Genomic DNA, 25,711 nt, shown 5'->3' with positions numbered 1-25,711 from the left:
AGGATTTGTTCATATAAATCATAAGGTAGAAAAGCTTATCTAGTATGATATTGGTGCAAAGTTTTATATTAATACTGTTTCAAAGGATGATTCTGCATTCTTTCTAATGCCTATTCAGTATTTAAAATACTGTGAATAGGAACAAAAATACTTATTCAATGTAGGATTTTATTTACAATAAACATTTGGTATCTTAACCCTCCATCAGTATACCATCCTTAGCCAATTACCAGTAGCCATTTTCAAAATGAAGGCCCCCAAAATGAAGCAGGGGAAAACCATAGCACAATAGTAAGACATGTGTTTTGCAAGGCAGAAGTCCCTAGGTTCAGTCTCTGGCATCTCCAGCTATAAACACTGGGTAGGTAGTAATGTGAATGCCTCTGCCTGAGGGTTGAATCAGATGCAACATTCAATGTGGGATTAAATTTAATATGTCCAGTTATTTTATTCTAAATAGCATTAATAGGGGAGGAGGGAAGACCAGGATTGGGGCCGTGGAACATGGGGAAGGAGGACAAGCCTTTCCCCCCTTACCATGAACCTTATGAAGAAGCACCCCCTTAAAGCTGTTGGTTAGCCCCAAAAAGGAAGCTGTCACTGGCATGTTGGCAGACGTCTGTGCTCTAGAATTCAGCTGCTTTCTGACAGTGATCTGGATCTCAGTGTGCCCAACTTTATGAGTGGTGGTCAACTAAATTTTACTCAGACCAGATCCATTTTAATTAATGCCCCTAAGTTATGTTCTAGGTACACAGTATGTTAACACACACATTCATGCTGAGACTTCGCTGTCAAGAGTGGCTCAGGATTATATATCCACCATGACATGTCCCAAATATATTTCATGCCACCCACATTATGGGGCAAACTCTGGACTTCTCATCTTTATCTCCCCTTCTTTTAAAGCTCTCACTTTGTGAAAAGCTTTGATTTTAAAGCCAAGTCTGCCTCAATAGCTGTGCCAGCACAGAATCACATCCTATATGGGGTTGGGGGAGAGAGGCTGTGCCTCTTCAGATATTGTTGGGCTCAAGTTCCCACCATCCCACCATGCTGCTGCTAGAAGTTGGAATTCAACATCTGAAGGACCCTTGCCATGTGGGGTGATATGGCACAGGGGAGCCCAGTACTGCCACTGCTTTTGACACAGAGCAAACACCATGATCACCATGATGTTGCAGTGAAACTGTCATACATCTAGTGTGAACCCAGTTGAGAGCACATAACTTGATTTTTCCTTGATGTGCAATCTGTGGGCAGGTTGCAATATGAAGGAACAGGGTTGGTGAGTATTTCTGGAGAGCTTGGCAACCAGCCTGAATAACATCTTGCATATCTGACATCTTTGGAGGATTTTAATAGAATGGAATATCTTCTGCTTTGTACTTGTGGGGGTGCTGTGCTAAGGGTTAAAAAAAAAACCTGCCACAAAACCGAAAAGATTTTGCTCACTGAAATCCAAATATAGTTTCCATTTAATATCCTTAGAAGTGGCTTGAATTGTAGATTGACCCCAGAAATTATGGTTTCTTTCTTGTCCTTTCTTTAATAACACTTCTCTTTAATATGCTCAGAAGTGGCTTGAATTCTAGAAAGACCCCAGAAATTGTGGCTTCTTTCTTTGCCATTTTTAAAATAACGTTTTCTGGCAGAGCATCCATTTCTAAGTATTAGGTTTGTCTGTATCTGCATTGTTAAGGTTTTGCGTTGAGGGGTGGGAGAGAAGCCTTATTTTTCCAGAAGTGAGATTATGTTTGTTGTTTATGCATTTTGTACACTTTACCACTACTAACAAGAGCTTTAGCAGTGGCTAAGGGGAGGGGGGGAAGGAGATGCTTTTAAATTATTTGCCATCTCAACCCATTACGATGGTTTATTTATTTAAATCTCAATAAATCAGTAGTAAAATCCCCAAGTGTACTATCTATTATTAATCAGTGTGATTTTGAAACTTGCATCACTCTTATTTTAGCTGTACTCCCTTTTTCCACCCTTGTTTTGATTAGTATTTCCAATACTAGTGTGATATGACTTAGGGGCTGCTGCACCATATATTTCAATATATCTACCTACCACCTTACAGTGGTACCTCTGGTTAAGTACTTAATTCGTTCCGGAGGTCCGTTCTTAACCTGAAACTGTTCTTAACCTGAAGCACCACTTTAGCTAATGGGGCCTCCTACTGCTGCCACGCCGCCGCTGGAGCACGATTTCTGTTCTTATCCTGAAGCAAAGTTCTTAACCCAAGGTAATATTTCTGGGTTAGTGGAGTCTGTAACCTGAAGCGTATGTAACCTGAAGCATATGTAACCCGGGGTACCACTGTAGAGGCAAATCTGGAGAGGCACAGTATTGGGGCTGGATTGCTTTCTACTCAAGTGGAGTGGAAGGGGGAATGAAGCGCAGGGGAAGGTGTACCTAAGCCTGAAACTTTATCCCTTCTTCGTTTCAGGAAATAACTAACAGTGCAATTCAAACCCACGATCTGCCAGGATAAGGGAGCTGGGATTCAGTGGATCCTAGGTCTTCCTGGCTTAGCTGGGGCTACACCAGTAGAAGTCCTTCACCCTGGCTAAGCTGGTGATGTGCCAGAATAAGGCCCTCAGCTCAGCTGGTGGAATTTAAGTTGGTAGAATTTATACTGACCAAAGGCCCCAAAAAGGGACATGGTGCAGGGTGGGGTAAGGAAAGACATACCTATTCTAGACCCCTTTCAGCTAGGACACGTGATCTAGTAACCCAGCAGAATTCAGCTGGCAAATGGTAGTGCCAGTCAAACTTCTCCTGAATGAAGTTTGGGATGGGGTATCTTACACTAGCGTAACTCATGTAATTTACACACTTTCTATAGTTAGGATTGCACTGTTAGAGCCATTTTGTTGTATAGAACTTGAGAAGCATATTGTACTTTCCAAATGTACAAAGCAGTTCACATTATCTTAGGAACAGCCCACTAAAGTAGATTGGTGTTGTTATTCTCATATTGCAGGGGCAAAGGAGTAAAAAAAACCTTCCCCAATTTCCATCCAGATGGGGCCTCCTGCAGCAGCTATTTAGGAGCAGCAGAACTGTACACGCTACTCTGGGAGTAGGCCCCATTGAACTCAGTGGTACATACTACTGAACAGCATTGCACTGTTAAAAACATTTCTGCAATTAGTAAATGAGCGAATAACGTCACTTTTCTTTTGGTCCTGAGCTTGTTGCTAAAGCAAGGTTTAAACCAGCAAATTTCTCAAACTCATTCATCTATCTCAAAGTTGGCTAATCTTTCTTCCTCCAGATGTTGTTGGACTCCATCAGCCCCAGTCAGCATAGCTATCGGTCAGGGATGAGGAAAGTTGGAATTAAACATCATCTGAAGGGCTACCCCTCCTCTTGGTTTATATGTTAGCTCTCCAGTTATAATCCTGTTTATCATGTGGAATATAAACTGACTTAGATTTGAAGACAACTACGAATGAGGAAATACAGAAAATCTTATATGCAGAATAAATAAATAGATCCATTTACTATGACTCTTCAAATGCTCAACATATATTTTCTTTGTAGTATTCAGGGTATATTTGAATTCAGTCCAGATGCTTAAGTGTAGTTTGTAATATTTTTTTTATTTGCATTCATACATGTACCTGTTAATCTGGGAAGATCTAACTAAAGAGATTTATCGTGTGTGTGTGTGTTCACAAACCTTCAGTTTATTTCCAAACTATAGGAGGTTCAACTCATATTTCATTAATCCATTGGTTTAGTGAAGGCAAAATAGCTCTCCCAGTCTAAAACTTGAATTTGTGCAATCACCTGTTGTTCTAAAAGTATTTTTGAATTATTTCAGGTTTACAGCAAAGTATGCAGATGAACTTTTACAGAGCTGGCACTGTTTTCTTCTGTGCACAAGAATGTGAAATACCTTCAGAAAAAAGGTATTTTTCACATAAGTGTCAATGTTTGCTCTGCTTCCATAGGAAATTTATTTAATTGTCAGCTGTATGTAAATAGCAGTAATGATCCCTTGTCAGCTGATGTGACAGCTGCAGACATGGCTCCTCTGTTCAAGACAACTGTACTATAGAGGATCTGCATTTAAATATCAACACAGGCTGCCTGTACGCAGACACATGTGCCACTCTGTTTTCTCATCAGTACTTTGATTGCTTTAAAGCCCATGGGTAATTAGCATGATTGTTACTCAGAATATGCAGATAATCAATTAAATTAAATGCCACTGGCATTGGGAAAAGGTCATACCAGGTTTTCCTAGTCTTTTCACAACCCGAACGGCTTTGAGAAAATAGTGTGTGTTTGTGTGTTACGTGATTCATTCTGTTTTTTTCATATTTTGTCTTGATTTGGATTCTGTTCTAGTTCCTTGATAATATTTTGTTTTAAAAATGAAAGTTTCTTTCCCCAAAAGTAATTGCACATTTATTCAAACTCTGATTAAAACTATTTGGTTTAACTGTTAACAAAATTGATGAGTTTGATGCAGTGATTCCAGCTCTTCAAAATCTGATAGCTATTTACACTCAGTTTCAGATACACGCTGTCCTGTCCTACACAAGTTGACTTAATAATGTTTACTTCCAGCCACAAAAGCTGAACCAATATCTGTTGTTGTTGTTGTCTGCCTCTCTCAAGATAAAATTGAGTACACCTTTTAAAAATGAAAGTTTTATTGCCTACCAAAACATTTCCAAATATTTTGAGAACTCTATTCTTTTGATGAGAAAAGGCTGTGCTGGATGTTCTCCAATAAGAACTTTCCCCCTGAAATGAGGTGTGTGGTACTTAGGGGTTTAAATTAGGTGTGATTTTGGGTTTCTGATCCCCACCATGAAAGAGCTTATCATTGGGGGGCTATTTTAAAGTATATTATAAATTTTATTATAGATTATATGTCATTATTGGCTATTAGGATACAATTCACTTTGCAAATCAGCATTTTAGGTTTGCTGGTATTGCTACATTAGGTTTGTTGCTTATGCCTTATGTACATGTATGCACTATCTCATGAATGTGGAACATAAAGGAAAATTGCTTTAATATAAACTAGTAGCTATTGAGATTATATGTGGGGTGCTATGAATAAGCATTATGAAGTATTTAATTCAAGAGGTAAGGTCATTGTGCATGTCATCACTGAGTATGTGATTAAGATGTAATTAATGTGCTAATTACATAGATTGGTTCTTATTCTAAAGGTTATAGAGGAAACCTAAATTCATGAATATGAATCCTTGAATAATCTGGAAATTGTAGAATGCACAACAGATGGGGCAATGAGTACTTAATGCCTGTTGGTAATGAAGAGGGATAGGGGGTTATAACTATACAGTGGTATCTCAGGTTAAGAAATTACCGTATTTTTCGCCCCATAGGACACACTTTTTCCCCTCCAAAAATGAAGGGGAAATGTGTGTGCGTCCTATGGGGCGAATGCAGGCTTTCGCTGAAGCCTGGAGAGCGAGAGGCATTGGTGCGCACCGACCCCTCTCGCTCTCCAGGCTTCAGGAAGCTATCCGCAAGCCTTGCAAGCCCGGCGGGAGTTCCCGCGGGCTCACAAGGCTTGCGGGCAGCAGCCTGCAGCCCCGGCGAGTGTCCGCAAGCCTTGCACGCCCAGCAGGAGGTCCCGCCGAGCGCGCGAGGCTTGGGGTGGCAACCTGTCGCCCGAAGCATGGGGAGCCCTCCGGAGTGTGCCCCGTGCTTTGGGCAGGTGTGCGCAAGGCTTGGGGCGGCAGCCGTGGCGGGGGGGGATATTTTTTTTTATTCATTCCCCCTCCCCCCAAAAATGAGGTGCGCCCTATGGGCCGGTGCGCCCTATAGGACGAAAAATACGGTAATTCGTTCTGGAGGTCTGTTCTTAACCTGAAACTGTTCTTGACCTGAGGTACCACTTTAGCTAATGGGGCCTCCCGCTGCCACCGTGCCGCTGCAGCGCGATTTCTGTTCTCATCCTGAAGCAAAGTTCTTAACCCGAGGTACTATTTCTGGGTTTGCGGCGTCTGTAACCCGAGGTACCACTGTATCATGGAACACAGCAGGAAATTGTACCTCACAAACAAGTGTACTAGGGCTAAGGGATTAATTGTTAAGAAGAATGAATGCCTAGAGTTACTGGAGGATACGGGCACTTCCTAGTTGAAATGTGATTAAATTGCATAAACATTGTTCTTAAGATGCACTCATACCTTGCTTATCTCTTACTACCATATTTCTCTCTGCTCAGCACCTATAATTGATCCTACCTGTTTAGGGAGGTTTTTAATGTTTGATGTTTTATTGTGCTTTTAATTCTGTTCGGAGCCACCCATAGTGGCTGGGGAAACCCAGGCAGATGGGTGGGGTATAAATAAATTATATTACTACTACCTGCCCTTCCACTGTGGTACTCAGCTTCTTAACTACCTTTCTCCAGTTTGCCCACTCCTTCTTTCTGAGACAGGCTTTGAGTTGAGACCTGGTGGTTTCACGCTCCCCATCTCCTTTTCCTTCTGAACCCCTGGGCACATGTCTCTGCTGCTCCATTTGTACCTACCGCACATGTCATCTTCACCACCGTTAAACTACCTGTGCTAGGAGAGATCAGTTTTTAATGAGAGCTATGTTCAAATGGCACAAAGAAAATGGAATACAATTGTTGTGGGACACAACTTGACTCTTACACCAAACATTGGGTACTCGGGGCTCCCACACCCCAAAGTTGTATGAGTGAGTGTTCAATGGAATGAACTTGGCAGTAGCTGCCACCTCACCCCTGATTCTGTCTAACCCAATTCACTGAGAGGGACCTTTGACTTTGGGGAAAAGAGAACCTTGCATAAATTGTGTACACACAGAGAAAGAGAAAGTTTACACTTACTCTCACTCTGACCTTTTTAGTCCTGTTGGAAAATCCTGTGCACCAATATATGCCTTTCCTATTCCCATTTTCATAAATAATTGTTAAAGTTAAATGTATGTGAAAATCATATGGCTGGCATTTTATTATGACATGCATATATATATATATATGCAGGCATAATTATAGGGTTCTTGCCTAGAGAAGTATTTGAAGAAAGATAATTTTAAATTAAGGCTTAATTACCAAGATACATACCTATTAACTTCACATGATTTATTTTTTTCTAACTTGCTTGGACGACTAGTTGCATTTAATCTGAAACTGTGCTGTTCTCCTCAGACTCATTTCTTCTCCTCACTACTTTTATCAGTCATCGCATTTCACGCTTTGAAGTTGTCACTAAAAAAATCAATTTTTGTAGCAATGTATGGGAGAAGAGCAAGATCCACTGCACCGCCTCAGTGGGATGGGTGCTTTTGCATGTATAAGGTTCATCTTCTGTTCTGGCCATTTCTGGTAGCAAGACTGAAAATGATCTCTGCCTGAGGCCATGGGACAAACCTGCCACTGAAGATTTACAATAGCAGGTGATGTGCGCCATTTGTCTGACTTTGTGAAATACAGTTATTATGTGTTTTACCCCTGAATCTTGCAGTTCATTGGGCTGTGACCCTCTCCCAACCTTACCTTGCTTCCTACAGAGATGCGATACCAGGGCTGAAGTGAAACCACGTGGGTTCACAACAAGGACAAATGAAATGCCATTCAATTCCCAAGTGTGTGGAATTGTTTCAAGAGCACTGCATTTAAATAGGTTCTGTGCATTCTGTTGATGCATGTAAATGCATGTAAAAATATCTACAGGTGAAACGATAGTTAACTTTCTTTGTTGCATAATTATTGCACTTTTTTCTTACTTTCCCCTGTGTCTCTTTGGCAACCGTTCCTTACCTTGAGGAAAGAAAGAAAGAAAGAAAGAAAGAAAGAAAGAAAGAAAGAAACCTCAGAGGTTTTAAAATCAGTTTGAGCGGGAAGGCAAAATGAACTTTGGCAAAGTTGTTAACCTACATAGGAATGGTGTGTTGTGTGTTTCCTTCCGCTTTCTCACGCTTAAATGTAACATAGGCATTACTTTGTGGCACCCAATGTAAGGCTAATTTGCCTCATTTGAATCTAAAAAGGAGCCCACATCCTTCCTGTGCCCTTCAGAGAATTCTAAAAGGCTCTACAGAGAAAACAGATGTACGAGTATGTATCACTTACAATTAGGGACGACATGATTAGGTTCTATGCTGAAGAAACTAAAGGACAAAGCTGCCCATGCAGAAAATAGGCTACTGAGATGATGAGGGGTGCTGAACACTCTTCTGTTTACTTTTTCTTGCCGCAGTGATTAAAAGCATTTAAAAGAGAATAGCTACAAACAAAGCCAGAGTATTGATTGTTATGCTTCAAGAAAACTATTCGAAAGATGAGAAAACGTTTACAGAAATATTAACAGGAATGGACAAAATTAACTTCCACCTTTCTCTCTCTCTCTCTCTCTCTCTCTCTCTCTCTCTCTTTCTTTCTTTCTTTCTTTCTTCATGTCTCTCTCTCTCTCTCCTACTCTCCCTCTCTGCGTTTTTTGGGAGAGGGGGGTTAGTATGGGAATATATGTTTGTGTGTGTGTGTGTGTGTGTGTGTGTGTGTGTGTCTATCTGTCTGTCTGTCTCTCTATCTATGACTCTTTGTAGGGAAGCTGCTGTCCAGCTCTGTAAAATGTAACAGCTTAACTAAAGTCAATTTTGAATGTGCACATTAAGGTGAAGAAAGAAGACTGCATTTTGGGGAGAAGATGATACCTTATCTTGCTGAAGCAGCTCTGTGGATTGGGAGTCAGGGGCACCATGCTACAGTTGTTTCATTCTTTCCTGTAGGATTGCTACTAGGAAATAGCATTCGCAAACATCTGCTTGGTCCCTAGCACTTGTGCTATTGGATTCCACCGGGTTCCATTCTGTCCCCCATGATATTTAACATCTGTATGATGACACTGAGAGGTGTCATCTGAGGATTTGCAGCACAGTGTCATCAGTATGCTGATGGTACTTGGCTGTGTCTCTCAGTTCCATCGGAATTAGGAGATGCTGTGCAGAAACATCCCAGGCAATGCTGGGATGGCAAGCCATGGTTTTTTTTGGGTCAGAATAGTCTAATTTCAGAAATCTATGCCTGGGTAACCTTGTGACTATGCTACTGCAATGCACTGTACACAGAACTGCCCTTGAAACTGGTCTGGATGCTGCTGCAAGAGCAGAATCTGGCTGTTCAGCTGTTGGACTGTAACACTAATTGTGAAAGGATTGCACTAGTTACCTGTGAGGCACTGGGTTCTATTCAAGGTGTTAGTATTTGAAGGATTGGATAGTTAGAAGCACAGATGACTGCAGAATCACTTTCTCCAATACTGCCAGCTCATACTCTAAAAGCAGTGGTGTTGGCCCTGCTCATGGCCCTATCTGTGGGCATAGCCTGTTTCACAATGGCAAGAGATATAGTGTTCTCTTAGATGTCACCCACAGTGTGGAACCCTCTCTAGGTAGAGCTGCATTTGTCCCCCACCCCCACCCTCGCTAACAATTGCACTGATAAGAAAAATACACAATTGCTTAGAAGTCTTGGAATGTAGTGAATATAGCTGATTATCTGTTATTTCTTGACTCTTGTCCTGTGCATTCTGAAATGTGTGTGTGTGTGTGTGTGTGTGTGTGTGTGTGTGTGTATACAGTTGTGTGAAGTTTTTAGGGTTTTAGATGATAAGAGTCTTATGCTCTACTGACTGAGCTATATACTTTGACATAAGTTTGTTAATATATTCAGAAATGTTTATCTGAGTGTTTATTATTGCTTTATTTTTAATTTTATGTAATTGTTGCATGACATATGCTCTAATGTAGACAAATATATATCTCAATGCAACCATGTTAAACAGTTTAAGGATGGAAACGAATAAAAACTATGTTACAATTAAGATTATTTGACATACAAACAATGTATTATTTGGGAAACAATCTTAAGCACGGTGGTGACAAATCTGATTAAGATCTGGCTAAGACTCTACCTTCTAAATCTAAACTTAATGAATTAATCTACTGAGCAATCCTATTAATGCTTTAATTACTGTTAAGAAGGCAGATTGAATTTAGCAGATTGAATACATGCAGATCGTTTGTGTGTGTACATATTCTGAGAAGCAGCCTTCCCCAAATCCAAACTGCCCTTAATAAAAACTGTCCTGGAAATTTTGGACAGAAGGCAAGTTAGCTGAGCAAAGGAGAATTCAGTTTCAGAGCCTTAGTTTTGTTTTTGTATAAGCTAAAGTACACATTTCTGACAGTTTCTTCTGTCTTGTGCTGGCTCATCCACACTTCTGTTTGTTCTATGATTTCTTCTTTTTCTCCCTTGATTTCTAGTCACGGGTCTGACAGGTTTTAGTTTTTTCCTGCTGCTTTCCCCAGGAATAGCTGCTCTTTACTGCTGAATCGGAACAAACGTCAGTCTGCAGAAAACCTGATTGGCATTTGTTTTCCCAGGAAAAGTGGCAAGACGAAAGAACTTTTCAGACCTGTGACTGGAAATCAAGGGACAAACAGAAGTCTGGATGAGCTCTTAGTGAGTACCTTGAATCACATCAACAATTCATAATTTTTCATAATGGGCAAAGATGGAAAGCTGTTTGACCTGGTTCATGGGCACCTTGAGAGTTCGTAAATATGGGTAAAAAGTCTAGTTGCTGCTTAGGTAGCACTTTGTACTCAGTTGCTGATAACAACCAATGTGGTCATTAGCTCCCACATACCATCTATTAATAAGAAGCAGTTATAAGGAAAAAGTGAGTAAAGTTTTTGCAACGTGCCATGGAAAAAACTGAGACCAGAACCACTGATTTCTGCTAAGTGTTTGCACTTACAGTTCTGAAGGAGCTGATAAGCAGAAACATACTGCATTGCTTAGTCATTTGAATTTTATTTAGGCATGACATGAGAGTTATAAAAAAAAAACACAACAAGTGTAAAGAAATGTTAGAAGTTGTGTTGGGAATCACACAGCTGCCATTTGTAATTTGCTTTTCTTTACAACTTTTAGTAATCCATTGTTTTATACATTTTTAACTGAATATGTAATTCAAATTACTAAGGGAAGACCAACACCAAACATTTAAAGCACATCCAGTGTACATTTAAAACATGTTAGTTTCCTGAAAGAATCCTGGGACTTGTAGTTTCCCTGTCATGGAGCTACAATTCCCAGTACCCTTTACAAAGTATAGTTACTGTGATTCTTTGAAGCCATGCAAAGCAATGAGATATGTATTGATAGGTCACTATTAAAATTGAATGTGTTTAATGCCTTAAGATGTTAAAGTAGACATGAATACGAATTAGTTTTACTAGGTGGACAACCTAGCTCTTGTTGCAGTGGTAAAATGCAGGTAATAATAATAATAATAATAATAATAATAATAATAATAATAATAATTTATTTATACCCCACCCATCTGGCTGGGTTTCCCCAGCCACTCTGGGCGGCTTCCAATTGAATATTAAAAACAATACATTTAATCCATATAAACACTGACGATAAGGGGATATCATTTGTGCCTTGATTACAGAAATGTGTAATGCAGGGTTTGGACTAGATGACCCTTGGTGTCCCTTCCAACTCTGATTCTGTGATTGATTGATTTTTTGTTGTAGAATACATTTTGGTAGGTTCTGCTCCTGGAATGCAGAAAGATATGCAAAATTGAGCAAAATAATCAGCTGATGGGTGTGTGAATGGATTACTCAGGATGGCACCAGGGCTGGCTTCTCTTGCATTACTCTGGCACCGTAGGAGTTGCAGCAGTGCCATTCCTTCCCATGCAGCCAGGTGACATGGGAATCCCATGACCATGCAGCAGGAGTTCACTCAGGGACTCACCCCCAAGCATAGGAAAAATACTCTTCTCACATGGGCAGTGCACACAGCATACATTTAAGCCACATACACCCCCAAGAATCCTGGGAACAGTAGTTTGTTAAGGGTGTTCAGACATGCAGCTCTGTGAGGGATAAACTACAGGTGCCAGGATTCAGGGGGTGCTTTAAATGTATGGTGCATATCCCTGGCAGTGTAGGAAGGATCAGTGCTGCTGCCACTACTGCACCACAGGCATAATGCAAGGGCCGGTCTCAGGCTATTTTTGGATTCATTTAGTTATTAGTATGCTTTTGAGCATCTGTAGTACAGCTGTTATTCTTACTATGTATGGGAGCCACTCGGGGGACCCTTTTAAGGGCAAAAAGTATCAATTTATAAAACGATTTGTAAATCCAAAATATCGGTGCCCATGCTGGCTCCTTGCATAAAAATCCAGGTAAATTAAGAAATTGGAAGAGTAATATATATTGGATAATGGGGGGCGGGGGGGGTGAGATTCCAAATTACATTTTCTTGGAGGTTCAGTCAATCCATATAGAAAATTCTATTAGCAAATAAACCTTTAGACAGCTGACATTATACCTCATTTAACCCTAGAAGCTGAAATATGTGGTTCAGCTTCTAGATAAAGTACATTTCCACTTACTCAGGTTTTTTCCCCTTTCTTTTAATAGAGCTTATAGTTGCTGCTCCTTGCACTGTGCTGCCTGGGATTTTTTCCAGGAATCAAAATGAGCTAAAGACAGCAGCTGCCATGGGCCAAACAACTCCCCTCTTTCCAGCTCAGCCACTACCCACCCATACACTCATTGATGGGACTAAAGCCCCTGGCCGTGGTCCCACGTAAAGGAGCACAAAAGCCTGCACTGTGTCCTTGGAGCTCACTAAATGCACATGCTGACGGATGGATTGCCAGAGAGGGTGACTCCTATAACAAAAGGCCCTTCCTTAGAGAGTTCTTCAAGCTTGCAATTTCTATCCCACCTGATAAAATCAGACATGCACTTAAGTCCAACTCTGCCAAAGCTTTAACTTTGCATTCTTCACAGGTTATATAGCACAACCAATGATGTTTAAGACTAGTAAAGCAATGGCCCCTGCAACGTGCTCTACGCGGGGCTTCCTTTGAAAAGCACTCACAAACTTCATCTGGCTCAAAAAGCTGCAGCCAGAGTGCTGACTGGGGCTGGTTACAGGGAGCAGACAACTCCCTTATTAGAAAAAGCTCCACTAGTTACCTGTCTGTTTCTGGGCACAATTCAAAGTGCTGGTTATGACCTAGAAAGCACTTACATGGCTTAGGCCCAAGCTATCTGAAAGACCGTATTTCCTCATACGAACCTGCCTGGGTTTTGAGATCTTCAGAGGAGGCCTTCTCTTGGTCTCCCTACCCTCACAGGTCCACTTAGTGGGGACACAGGAAAGGGCTTTCTCGGTGGCTGCTCTCAGACTCTGAAACTTCCTCCTTGGAGAAGCTAGACTGGCTCCCTCATTGTCCTTCCGCCGGCAGGTGAAGACTGTCTTCTTTCAGCCGGCTTTGGGGAACTGACTGCTTTTTATGAAAGGGCTGGTGCAGTGCTGTTTTCATTGTAATTATTTGTATGTTTTAAACAGATTTTATATATCTATATAGTTTTAATTCTATTAATGTTTGATTGTTTTTAATGATTTTTTTCTGTGTTTTTAGCAATTCTTTTTTTGCAAGCCACCTTAAATTCCATCAGGGGAAAAAAGTGGTGAATGAATGAATGAATGAATGAATGATTTATTTCCACAATATTATCTTTAGTAAAAACAGGTTTTGTGCTCCTGTTTTACGTGGACTGAAATCTCTCCAAGTTTCTAGATGTCATTTAGGAAAACATTCCCTATTCCCTGTCCAGTTTTTTTCACTACTGGCAATAGACTTGTCCATCTGCTGTCACCAGCATGTAAATGCTTCTGCTTATTTAACAATTTTTACATATTTAACATGGAACTATTCCCATGGTATTTCCTTCCCAATGTTTCTATGATAAAAAGTCCAGTTTCTTTGGAATTCCAGCATGCTGAGAAATTACTCCCCCCCCAAAAAAAACCCCAAAGACGCTTATCTTTTTTCTTTTTCTTGCTTCTTTTTGCAATGTAGCCTCAACAATTGCAGAGAACAAAAACCAACAAAGGAGCGGACTGAGTACTTTATGTATTCAGAAGGATACATTTGTGCATATTATATCATAATACATAAAGATAACGTTAATCTTTTCCTTAATTTTTTTTGCATTCTAGACAAAGATTCAGATCAAAGAGGTTTAAACAGTTCCTCTTTTCCTAAACTTACTTGCTCCCTAGAGTTTAAAATGGAGCCAGTTCATTGTTACAAGTCATTTTCGTCTTTAAGCTCATAACAGTGAATTGAGTTTCAGGAGAATTAACTGCAGGGTGAAGTACATTTTACTACATATTCATACACATCCAAATAGGCCACTGGAGCTTCAAATATTTCGTTTTTATGATGCTGCCTGAAGGAAACATAGCTGGGTAAAGTCCTTAGAAGCTATGTCCTATAAAATGTTGAAAAAATGCTTTTGTTATCATCCTTAGTAGCAATTGGAGTACCAAGTAACTAACATATGAAAAGATTACTCTTTTAGACCTCTCAGGTGTATATATTTTGCTGCAGGTGTTGAAACAGGCATCTACTTCTGAGGAAAAGAAGTTCCACTGTGACACTATGGCACTTATCAGCTCTGGTTTTTGTAGGTACTTAAGTTTAAAACAGTTTTAAAAAACAAAACCTTCAGTTCAATTAATCGTGGGCATCTTTCTAATCTGACTGATGAGTTAGTTGACCAAATGGTGAAAGCATGATCTGAACACATGTATTCTAAGTTATACACCCCATATAAGTGAATAGAAAAGCCAAATCGCACAAGTGCTCTGCTAGTACTATGTATTCCTCATTGCTAATTGTTCTACCACTCCTGCTTGTACCTACATCAGCTCCTCCTCCTCCTCTGCTCTCTTAACTGATGCATAGAGCAAAGGGGATTGCTGTTCCCAAACACAAGCACTTGATGGATGCTTGTCATGATGGCCCCTAGATAACATTTTCCCAAAGAAAGTCCTATCCTGGATCTGCTATATACCCCATGAAAATCACTGTTGACTGTTTAGAAGGGCACTTAAAGCCTTTATTTTTACCAGGCATTTGCAATTTTTCAGGTTTTGTATTGTGTCTCTCACTTGTTTTATTGTAGTCTATTCTGAAATTATAATGCATCATTGATTTGCTTTTGTTTATAATCTGTTGTAAGCTACTTTGGTAACTAAGAGTGGCATATGAATGTAAATAGTTAAGAGTTAGTGGTAAGAAATCATGTGGAACAGCTATATTTTTCACAGAGAAGTAATGAGACTGCACAGAGAGGCTCACAGTGTCATTTCCTCCTCGTTCTTAGTATCTTCATGGGGGGAAAACGTGGTGGGGAAAGTGACCAAGATAATCCCTTCCTATTAAAGAGTACAAAAAGCTTTAAACTTTTGTGAAAGCGGTGTGAAAGGGTACAAAGGTGTGTCTTTTGGATCTTCCATTAAACTTTCCTTTTTAGTGCACAATAAATATGATTGGGCAAATCAAAGTGAGCTTCTAAAACTAAGGGCATAACTTAATAACAGTATGAATTTGAAAAAAATAGTAGATAGGTAGCCGTGTTGGTCTGCCATAGTCAAAATAAAAAAATTCCTTCCAGTAGCACCTTAAAGACCAACTAAGTTAGTTCTTGGTATGAGCTTTCGTGTGCATGCACACTTCTTCAGATACACTGAAACAGAAGTTGCCAGATCCTTCTATATAGTGAGAAGGTGGGGAGGGGTATTACTCAGAAGGGTGGTGGGAATGAGAGATTGGCAGATAGCTGAGAGAGCCTCTTGACGACTCTTAACGACTGTAATAGGTCTTACAGGAAAAGGCAAGGGGTGGGAAGGTGAGAAATGGTTTAGTTATGTATAGTGAGATAAGAATCCAATGTCTTTGTTCAGCCCAGGTCTTTTCATGGTTTTAAGTTTGGTAATGAGTTGTAATTCAGCAGCTTCTCTTTCCAGTCTATTTCTGAAATTCCTTTGTAGTAAAACAGCTACTTTGAGATCTTGTATAGAATGTCCTGGGAGATTGAAGTGTTCTCCTACTGGTTTCTCTGTTCTGTGATTCTTGATGTCAGATTTATGTCCGTTTATTCTTTGGCGTAAGGTTTGGCCTGTTTGTCCAATATAGAGAGCTGAAGGACACTGTTGGCATTTGATGGCATACACAATGTTAGACGATGAGCAATTAAATAGTCCCGAGATGGTATGTGTGATGTTGTTGGGGCCAGTAATGGTGTTGTCCGGGTGTATGTGGCAGCAAAGTTGGCATTTGGGTTTATTGCAGGCTCTGGTGCCAGTGTCTGTGTTAAGTCTGGTTGTAGTATTATTGTGGGTTAGGAGTTGTTTAAGATTGGGTGGTTGTCTGTAGGCAATGAAAGGTCTTCCTCCCAGAGCTTGAGAAAGAGAACTGTCATTGTCCAGGAGAGGTTGTAGATCTCTGATGATGCATTGTACTGTTTTAACTTGGGAGCTGTATGTGATGACTAGAGGTGTTCTGTTATTTTCTTTTTTGGGTCTGTCTTGCAGCAAGTTCTCTCTGGGTATCAGTCTGGCTCTGTTGATCTGTTGTCTAACTTCATCTGCTGGGTATTTTAGTTCTGAGAAGGTTTGCTGTAGATCCCTTAGGTGAGAGTCTCTGTCTGTAGAATTGGAACAGATGCGGCTGTAACGTAGTGCCTGGCTATATACAATGGACTGTTTGGTATGTTTGGGATGGTAGCTAGAGGCATGTAGATATGTTTGTCGGTCAGTTGGTTTGCGGTATAAGGTGGTGTCTATGCGCCCATCCTGTATTTTTATAGTAGTGTCCAAAAAGTGTATTTCTTGCATAGATTGATTCATTGTAAGGTTGATTGTGGGGTGAAAATCATTAAATTTCTGGTGAAAGGTGTCCAGGGTCTGTTGACCATGTGTCCAGATGATAAAAATATCGTCAATGTATCGCAGGTACAAGAGAGGTTTGAGTGGGTAGGAGTTCAGGAAACGTTGTTCTAAATCTGCCATGAAGATGTTGGCATACTGTGGGGCCATGCGGGTGCCCATTGCTGTGCCGCTGATCTGAAGAAACAGGTCATCACCGAATTTGAAGTTGTTGTGGGTAAGGACAAATTGGCAGAGTTTGGTGGCAAGGTCCGCTGTGGTTTTATCTGATATGGTGTTCTTTATGGCTTGTAAACCATCGTTGTGAGGGATGTTGGTATACAGAGATTCCACATCCATAGTAGCTAGTATAGTATTGTTAGCTACTAGCAATCCATAGTAGCTAGTATAGTATTGTTAGCTACTAGCTACTATGGATGTGGAATCTCTGTATACCAACATCCCTCACAACGATGGTTTACAAGCCATAAGGAACACCATATCAGATAAAACCACAGCGGACCTTGCCACCAAACTCTGCCAATTTGTCCTTACCCACAACAACTTCAAATTCGGTGATGACCTGTTTCTTCAGATCAGCGGCACAGCAATGGGCACCCGCATGGCCCCACAGTATGCCAACATCTTCATGGCAGATTTAGAACAACGTTTCCTGAACTCCTACCCACTCAAACCTCTCTTGTACCTGCGATACATTGATGATATTTTTATCATCTGGACACATGGTCAACAGACCCTGGACACCTTTCACCAGAAATTTAATGATTTTCACCCCACAATCAACCTTACAATGAATCAATCTATGCAAGAAATACACTTTTTGGACACTACTATAAAAATACAGGATGGGCGCATAGACACCACCTTATACCGCAAACCAACTGACCGACAAACATATCTACATGCCTCTAGCTACCATCCCAAACATACCAAACAGTCCATTGTATATAGCCAGGCACTACGTTACAGCCGCATCTGTTCCAATTCTACAGACAGAGACTCTCACCTAAGGGATCTACAGCAAACCTTCTCAGAACTAAAATACCCAGCAGATGAAGTTAGACAACAGATCAACAGAGCCAGACTGATACCCAGAGAGAACTTGCTGCAAGACAGACCCAAAAAAGAAAATAACAGAACACCTCTAGTCATCACATACAGCTCCCAAGTTAAAACAGTACAATGCATCATCAGAGATCTACAACCTCTCCTGGACAATGACAGTTCTCTTTCTCAAGCTCTGGGAGGAAGACCTTTCATTGCCTACAGACAACCACCCAATCTTAAACAACTCCTAACCCACAATAATACTACAACCAGACTTAACACAGACACTGGCACCAGAGCCTGCAATAAACCCAGATGCCAACTTTGCTGCCACATACACCCGGACAACACCATTACTGGCCCCAACAACATCACACATACCATCTCGGGACTATTTAATTGCTCATCGTCTAACATTGTGTATGCCATCAAATGCCAACAGTGTCCTTCAGCTCTCTATATTGGACAAACAGGCCAAACCTTACGCCAAAGAATAAACGGACATAAATCTGACATCAAGAATCACAGAACAGAGAAACCAGTAGGAGAACACTTCAATCTCCCAGGACATTCTATACAAGATCTCAAAGTAGCTGTTTTACTACAAAGGAATTTCAGAAATAGACTGGAAAGAGAAGCTGCTGAATTACAACTCATTACCAAACTTAAAACCATGAAAAGACCTGGGCTGAACAAAGACATTGGATTCTTATCTCACTATACATAACTAAACCATTTCTCACCTTCCCACCCCTTGCCTTTTCCTGTAAGACCTATTACAGTCGTTAAGAGTCGTCAAGAGGCTCTCTCAGCTATCTGCCAATCTCTCATTCCCACCACCCTTCTGAGTAATACCCCTCCCCACCTTCTCACTATATAGAAGGATCTGGCAACTTCTGTTTCAGTGTATCTGAAGAAGTGTGCATGCACACGAAAGCTCATACCAAGAACTAACTTAGTTGGTCTTTAAGGTGCTACTGGAAGGAATTTTTTTATTTTGAAAAAAATAGTAATACATCTTTACAATTTATATATTTCTGCTTCAAAGAAGAGTATGCCTCCACTCTTTAAAAATAAAACAGACCTACTTCTTAGCTTATACTAATTAGTGCTCCATGATATAAAGGTTGCATAAGTTCTTTTTATAAAATATAAATAGATTTCTGGGGAAATGACAGAATCTGCCTGTCTTGCAGTTGGATTTCAGTGATACTTGCTTAAACAAGTTTGCTGAAATTACTCTCCTTCCAACTGAACACTGCTCTTTTCCTTGACTGAAACTGGTACAAGCAAAGAGAATGGAAAAAGAATTCACTATTAACAAAACAAAACAAAAAAGGAGGCCCTAACACTCATAGAATTATCTGGCAATGAAACTCTGTTCAAAATGGGAAGAGTTGGCAAAGTGGCCTTTTGTTGGGAGCTTGGAGGTGAGCCTCCTTCTCTTTCATTTCCTGCATTGGAGAGTTTTTGATTACGCCTGCTCAAACAGCCACTTTGTGCTAATGTGTTTTCTTGTGGATTTGCCAGGTGACCCCCTGACTCATGGGCACCCTGCCAGTTCCACCACAGCGACTGTTCCTTAAACAAGCACAGCAAGTGAAGTCAGTTTTTGCTACTGCTGTCCAGATGGAACACTGACTTTCCTGTTCCTTTTCAGCTAGTGGTGAATATATCCTAAGGTTGTTTTTGGTGGGTTGTTGTTGTTTTTTAAAGTACCTCAATGGTTCTCAGAATGCCAAAAGAAAGAAGATGGCTTTTGATGATGGTCTGCAAGTTAATTCTTCTTCTTCTTGATTACTGCATTGCCCAAAATACTAGTGGATTTTCATCCCGTGGAGTGCTCTACTTTGGTTTCTTCAGTTTCCTTCCATCAGCTTCTTTCTGTGAGGCTTATCTGCACATATAAAATGAAAGATAGCTCAAAAGCTACAGCATTTGTTCTGGAGAGGGGCAGTTTTGTTAACAGGAAAAGGTGATCATGGGGGTTTATTTCTAGTGTGTGTCCTTCTCCCCACCCCACCACCACCAGAGCAAAGGCAACACATCCATAATTATAACATTGCTGTTGTCTTTATTGCCTGTAAACATCAGTGCCAATTGGGGGCTGAATCAATGCTGTGAAATGGCACAATATAATCATAAATGTGTTCCATGTAACATAGATATGGAAAGTAGCAACTGAGAGAAGCAGAAAAGAAAACAAGAAAGGGCATACTTAACATGGTACAGTAGATAAGTCATCTTTTTGTTGTCTGTGTTCCTCCTTGACAAATGCCAGGAAATTGTCTCCTGTGGGCAACAAGGACGTCTTTACATGTGCCATTTCTATAGCAGGCAGAGGTGAGTAGCAGCTGTCCTGGAATAAGCATGCTATAAGCAGAAACTATAATGGACTCCAAAGCTGAGCTGTGTGCATATAACTGACCAAAGGCTCCTCTCAGCTGCATGTTCAGGTCAAGAGAACTGGAGAGTACCATGTGAGACTGACTTCATATACATCTCTCAGCCATTTTGCTCTTGGGGTGCTAGGTCATTAAGACAGAAAGAAGAAACAGGCAAATGATCTGTGAGGCGTACAGTGCCACTTCTCTTATATACTAGGCCTGGGCGATATATCGCTATATCACCCAGGACCAGTATGAGGCGCCGGTACAGCTTGTTCCTCCCTCTGCATCTTTAAAATGCTCGACTGAGGAGTGTGCAGCTGTCCTTACCTCAGCCAAGCAGTTAAAGGAGCTCCCAGCCCAGGGCTGGCTCCTGTGAGCCGGCAGCGGAGTGGGGGCTCCTGTGAGCAGGAGGAGCACTTAGGCTTTCTCAGCTGGGAAGGAGGAACAACCTTCCCGATTCCTAGCTGAATTGTGCAAACAAGCTGCGTTGTCCCAGCCCATGAGCGCCTGGCTGAAAGTGCCTCAGTTCCCGAGGTAACAAAAGAGTTACAAAATAGCATTTTTTAAAAAAATAAATAAATCCTAGTGTTAGTATGAAAAACGTTGAAATAAAAAATTGTTTATCACTGAAGAAAGAGAGAATTAAAAGTATTGGGTAATAGGTCCTAATTAAAGCAGGGCCTATCCCTTCCCTGTAAAGAAATCTGGCATTAGCAACACAGATGTCATACTACTGACATAATTAAACAGGCATACCTCCCACTTGGCACATTATGCTCTTGCTTGGTTCTGGATCACACCTTACACTTTGGCAAGTCACTTAATTTCTGCTTCATTTTCCCATCTCTATTCAGCAGAAAAGACCACATGACTTTGAGATCACCATTTCTTTGTGAACGACTTTTCTCCTTCCTCTTCTCACTTTTCTTTTTTATTTCCATCATGGAAAATAAGGAGGAAACACCACAATATTGCCTGGAATGTTGTTTGCTGTTATACCTGTCTGGACTTCGTCAAATATTAGTGATTTCAGATGCTTCTTCCCACTGGGTCAAGGAATAAAATACTTTGCATTAAAAATGGAATGAGGTCCCTGTGAATAGAAGGCAGAATTGACATGAATTTATCTTTCTGTCACATTCCACTAGGATGCCTCTCTACATTCTGGGCTAAGCAGAAAATGATAGGAATATATATATATATATTAAGAGTACACTCTGATTTAAAGGCATGATGAAGCAGGCAAGGCACTTATTCATCCAAGAGGAGTCGAAAGCCTGCAATACCTACCTCACTTTGTTTTCTCTGTGACTCATTTTTTATTAGAGAATTGGAGGGAGAGGGGGGATGATCCTACAGAAAGCAGGATGTGCAGACAATGGAATTAGAAATCTTATTTGGGATAAACTGCTCAGAATGTTTTAAAATATTGAACTAAAAAAGGATGCCTGATGCTAAGGGAATTGTGCCTTTTAAAATTATAACAGTGTGAGGAAATGATTTAGTCTGGGTAAAATAGTGAAGGCAGATAATTACCACTATAGTACTGCTGCTCTGGTTAGACTTGGAGCTCTGTGCAGATTTTTAAAAATCAAAAAGTAAAGATTTTTAAAAACACTTTAGAGGTCCATTTATTAATTCCCCTGTATTGGTCACCAGGCAGGTCAATGGCTTGTGTCTGAGTGCTCAAAGCCTTGCTTATGCAAGTTGTCTCTGCCTCACTATTTCCATCTCTAAAACGGATAACAATTATCTACATACTTGGCTCCTTGAGCACATAACGAAGAAGTGTGACTCAACCTATTTTTAAGGTTTTTGCTCACTTTTGCCATTTAATTCTTTAATGTGTTTTGCGTTGTAGTAGAATGTGACTTAATGCGTAGTCGGCAACTGGGTATACCTGTCCAGTGTTCTGCTCTGCATTGCATTTGGAGTTCTAGTTTTGTGTTTCTAACTATGTTGTCTTTGTTAGGGGCTGTGCTGTGTGAATGGAGCTGCTCAGTAGCTGGAGAGTTATGAACATATGGAACAGCTGACAGTATAATTTACATGAACAGAATGTTTTATGTGGGCATTTCCTTTAGGTGACTGCTTTCACAACATTGCACAGATTACAGGAGGTGAGGTGGGTGCCTGGAAAGATTTGAGTATCATCTCCTTTGGAGGCACCAATACCCAATGAAAACAGCACAGTGTTTAGCATTGTAGCTAAGCTGGACTCTGTGTATTTGGCAGCTCTTGTCTATTCCATGCAAAACTGATGACCACAGTGAGTGGGAAGAAAGCAAGGGCAAGAGTTTACAAAAAATTATTTAACGAGTTCTAGCCCGTTTAGCAAGATCAAAAGAGTCTAAGAAATTGTTTTTCCCCTTCTGAACCATACTGCTTACACAAGTTCCAAAATCAAAGCTGTATTTTTAATATTTTTATCTGTTATACACCTGCCATATTGTACACAACAACCCAAGTTCATGAAGGAGTGCAAGGATTTGAATAAAAGACACTGTATAAACAACAGAATTACCTTCCCTTTAAGGAGGTTACTATATGAGATTAAACTTCCATCCCCTAACTGAACCCTTGCCAATTACCCTGTCACTCTCCTTCCCAGTTGACACACAACTTAATACATCTAGATGACTTTACATGGAGACTCCAACGTGGTCGTCATTCTGGAGTCCTTCAGGCTGCTCACAGATTGCAGCCTTGGTCTTCAACCCGCAAGCATCAGGTTCACAACAACCAACTATTACTTATCCATAGCTCTTCCTTGAGGGCTGTCATACAATCCTGTTCTCTTGTTAGCAAACCACTTTCAGCTCTTTGCCCCAGTATTATCTGTTCCTGGGTTGAATCTTCATTACCCTGTCCTACCTTGGTCTGGTAGAAGCATCAAGGCTATCCAAAAACACAGAGGAGAAGCTGAGGTCAAGCACAGTGATGCAAGCCAAGCATGGATGTGGTCCAATAGCAGGGACATGAGACAAAGCCAAAATCAAGCAGTCCAAAAGTAGGCAAAATTTCAAAAGCAAGGGGTTAGCAGCGGTCAGTCAGTGTAGGAGGCAGGAATAAGAAGTCAGGCTGAACAGAGTTAAGGGACTGTGCTTTTCACAACTGGGAAGCTCACAGTAAGGGCTAATATAGCCTGTCTTTCCATCCCCCCACCTAATCGCAGTTGCTGCTGTTTAGGGGTATTTAGAGAGCTCTTCCATTTTGGAGGAGTACCCTTCCTCATAAGGAGTCCCAGGGTTCATGACACGGGATCCTGCATGTTCCCCAAAGTCAATGGAAGGTTCAGTCCATCCTCCAAGGTGCTTGTGTCCAGTTCAGGGCTACATATGACAGACATTTCAGATGCCTGCCTCTTAAGTCCAGCTCACTGTGGCCCCTTCCTAAATCCCACCCCTCCTTCAACTCTAAGAGCTGCTCTACCCACCCAATACAAAACCTGGCCTTTTATTTACATCAGCCAAGACCCTCCATGCAGTCACTAAAATTTGGGTGAAATTCCATCCTCTTACTGACTTATGAGTCAATAAGACGCGGTAGAATGTCCACTAATGGACAAATTAAAACTGACCACCCTTTTGATGACTGAGTCTCAATACAGCCAACAACCGTTTTACGTGCGTTCAATGTGTGCTTGACACATAGCCACAAACATGTGCACGTCACCACAAACCCAGAGGTGACTAGAAAAGGTGTAAAAGTGGCCCTTTTTGCAGAAAGGGCAAAAACAGTGTAAAAGCAGCACCTAGCAATCCCATAAGCCTTTGCAAGTACAATCTCAGGAGCCCTTGCACTGACTGTTGAGTCCTGTGGAGAGTTGGAGTTTAGACAGGGCAGTTTGGAAGGAGTAATTGTGGTGGAATTTGGTTTTTTCAAGGGGTTTTCAAGGGTTTTCAGAGGTTTAGAGGGTGTTTGTAGGCTTTTTCAATGGTGTTCCTGATATACGCAATTTCACTTAAATGTGTAGTGCCTCAGAACGTAACCCCGGCATAAAATGGTTGTTGCCTGTATAAAGCCAGAAACCTCTCCAAGCAAAGCGCCACCCCCCCCTCCGATGCTAGACTGCAGTGACAATTTAACTGACACTTTTCTGTCTGCCATTCTACCTTCAATACAACATACTCCTCTAGCTTTCAGCAGGAACATGTCAGTTAAATGATCATCTTGTTTCAAATGACATAAGATATGTTTAATAAAGTTTACATCAACAATACAAAGCTTCTCAACAGCTGCGATAGCTGAGTCAGTAGAGCATGAGACTCTCAACCTCATGGTCATGGGTTTGAGCCCCACGTTGGGCAAAAGACTTCTGCACTGCAGGGGGGTTGGACTAGGTGACTCTCATGGTTCCTCACAGAATTAGATGAGTCATTGATCCTAACTATCCATCCCTTCCACAGATATTCACTGTATATTCACGCATAAGGATGACACTTGTGGCGTAATTTTGTGCATGTTTTCTCTAAATCAAGCCCCACTGCGGGGCTTACTCATGGGATTCAGCCTTGTAGTGACTCTTATACATAACACCTCAGAAGTAAGCCCTATCGAGTTTAATGGAGCCCATGTAAGGATGTATAGCAGGTTCCCCGCTTCTGGAGTATAGTGTTGCAACTTCACTAACACATTGGTGAGTGTAGAATTGTTGATTCTGTACAATTGAACTTTTGAAAGGTAAATTTGTGCTCTATCACTTGAAGTTTCATTATTCCTGTAAACTTTGTTTAGCTTTCTTTAGAAAATTCCTAATACTGCTTTGGGAAAGTGGATCAAGATTAAACTGCTAAAATTATGGTAACGGTAATGGCAAACTTTGAAACGGTCCTATGACCCAGCAATCCAAACATTTGAGGAACAAATACATCATCCATTAGAACCATATTAAAATCTTGTTTACCGCTTGTGGAGTTGAACATAAATCTCCAAGGGGTCTGGCACAAATAGTTTCCAGATTTTGTTGAATGATGTCATCACCGCTTGTCCTGAGCATGCATGTTTTCAGCTCTACCAAACCATGAATGCCTCCATTCAGCTCAGGTTTGAATTTGAGATGCTTTGTGATAACAGCGGAAAATAGATTCTTGCCCTCTGGTTGTTCAGAGCTGTGGTGCTACTACTGAATGGAGGATGTATTTAAAAATATCTACAAAAACCCTGGAGTCCTTTTGAATCAAGTCCAGCAATGTGCTTGTACTTCCTCCTGAAACTTAACTAGGCGACTAATGATATCATCCATAGCTAGTGTCTTCAAGAAGGAATGGACAGCTTTTCAAAGTCTTGGCTTGAAAAGAAACATGTAGGTTACACCCTCTGTCACATCTCACACAGTCCTCCAATCAAGCTGCTTTTATACGTGCACTGCCCAGGCACTGGAGCCAAGCTGAAGAGGACAATAGAAAGAGAAATGACCTCTCCATCAAACTTTTCTGCCTGCTCCTCCCCACCTCTCACA

General features: G+C 40.9%; 1 protein-coding gene across 26 annotated transcripts in view; it reads left to right on the top strand.

Annotated features, from left to right (window-relative positions):
• FYN (FYN proto-oncogene, Src family tyrosine kinase) overlaps positions 1–25,711 on the top strand; it is a 116,708-nt gene that overhangs the window by 60,313 nt on the left and 30,684 nt on the right. For 9 of the 26 annotated variants that reach the window (XM_083497828.1, XM_083497825.1, XM_083497835.1 and 6 more), the window contains one exon: positions 10,420–10,498. The exons of 11 other annotated variants lie outside the window; for them this stretch is intronic. The gene's annotated coding sequence lies outside the window, so the exon portion shown is untranslated. Of the gene's footprint in view, positions 1–3,838; positions 3,927–10,344; positions 10,499–25,711 lie in introns of all 26 variants that reach the window. 6 more of the 26 variants (XM_083497837.1, XM_083497829.1, XM_083497831.1 and 3 more) reach the window with 3 other exon arrangements.

The sequence above is a fragment of the Podarcis liolepis genome, assembly GCF_965112155.1.
Source record: "Podarcis liolepis genome assembly, chromosome: 3".
NCBI lineage: Eukaryota > Metazoa > Chordata > Lepidosauria > Squamata > Lacertidae > Podarcis > Podarcis liolepis.
The sequence above is the reverse complement of the archived record's forward strand: the minus strand, read 5'-3'. Positions and strand labels throughout refer to the sequence as shown.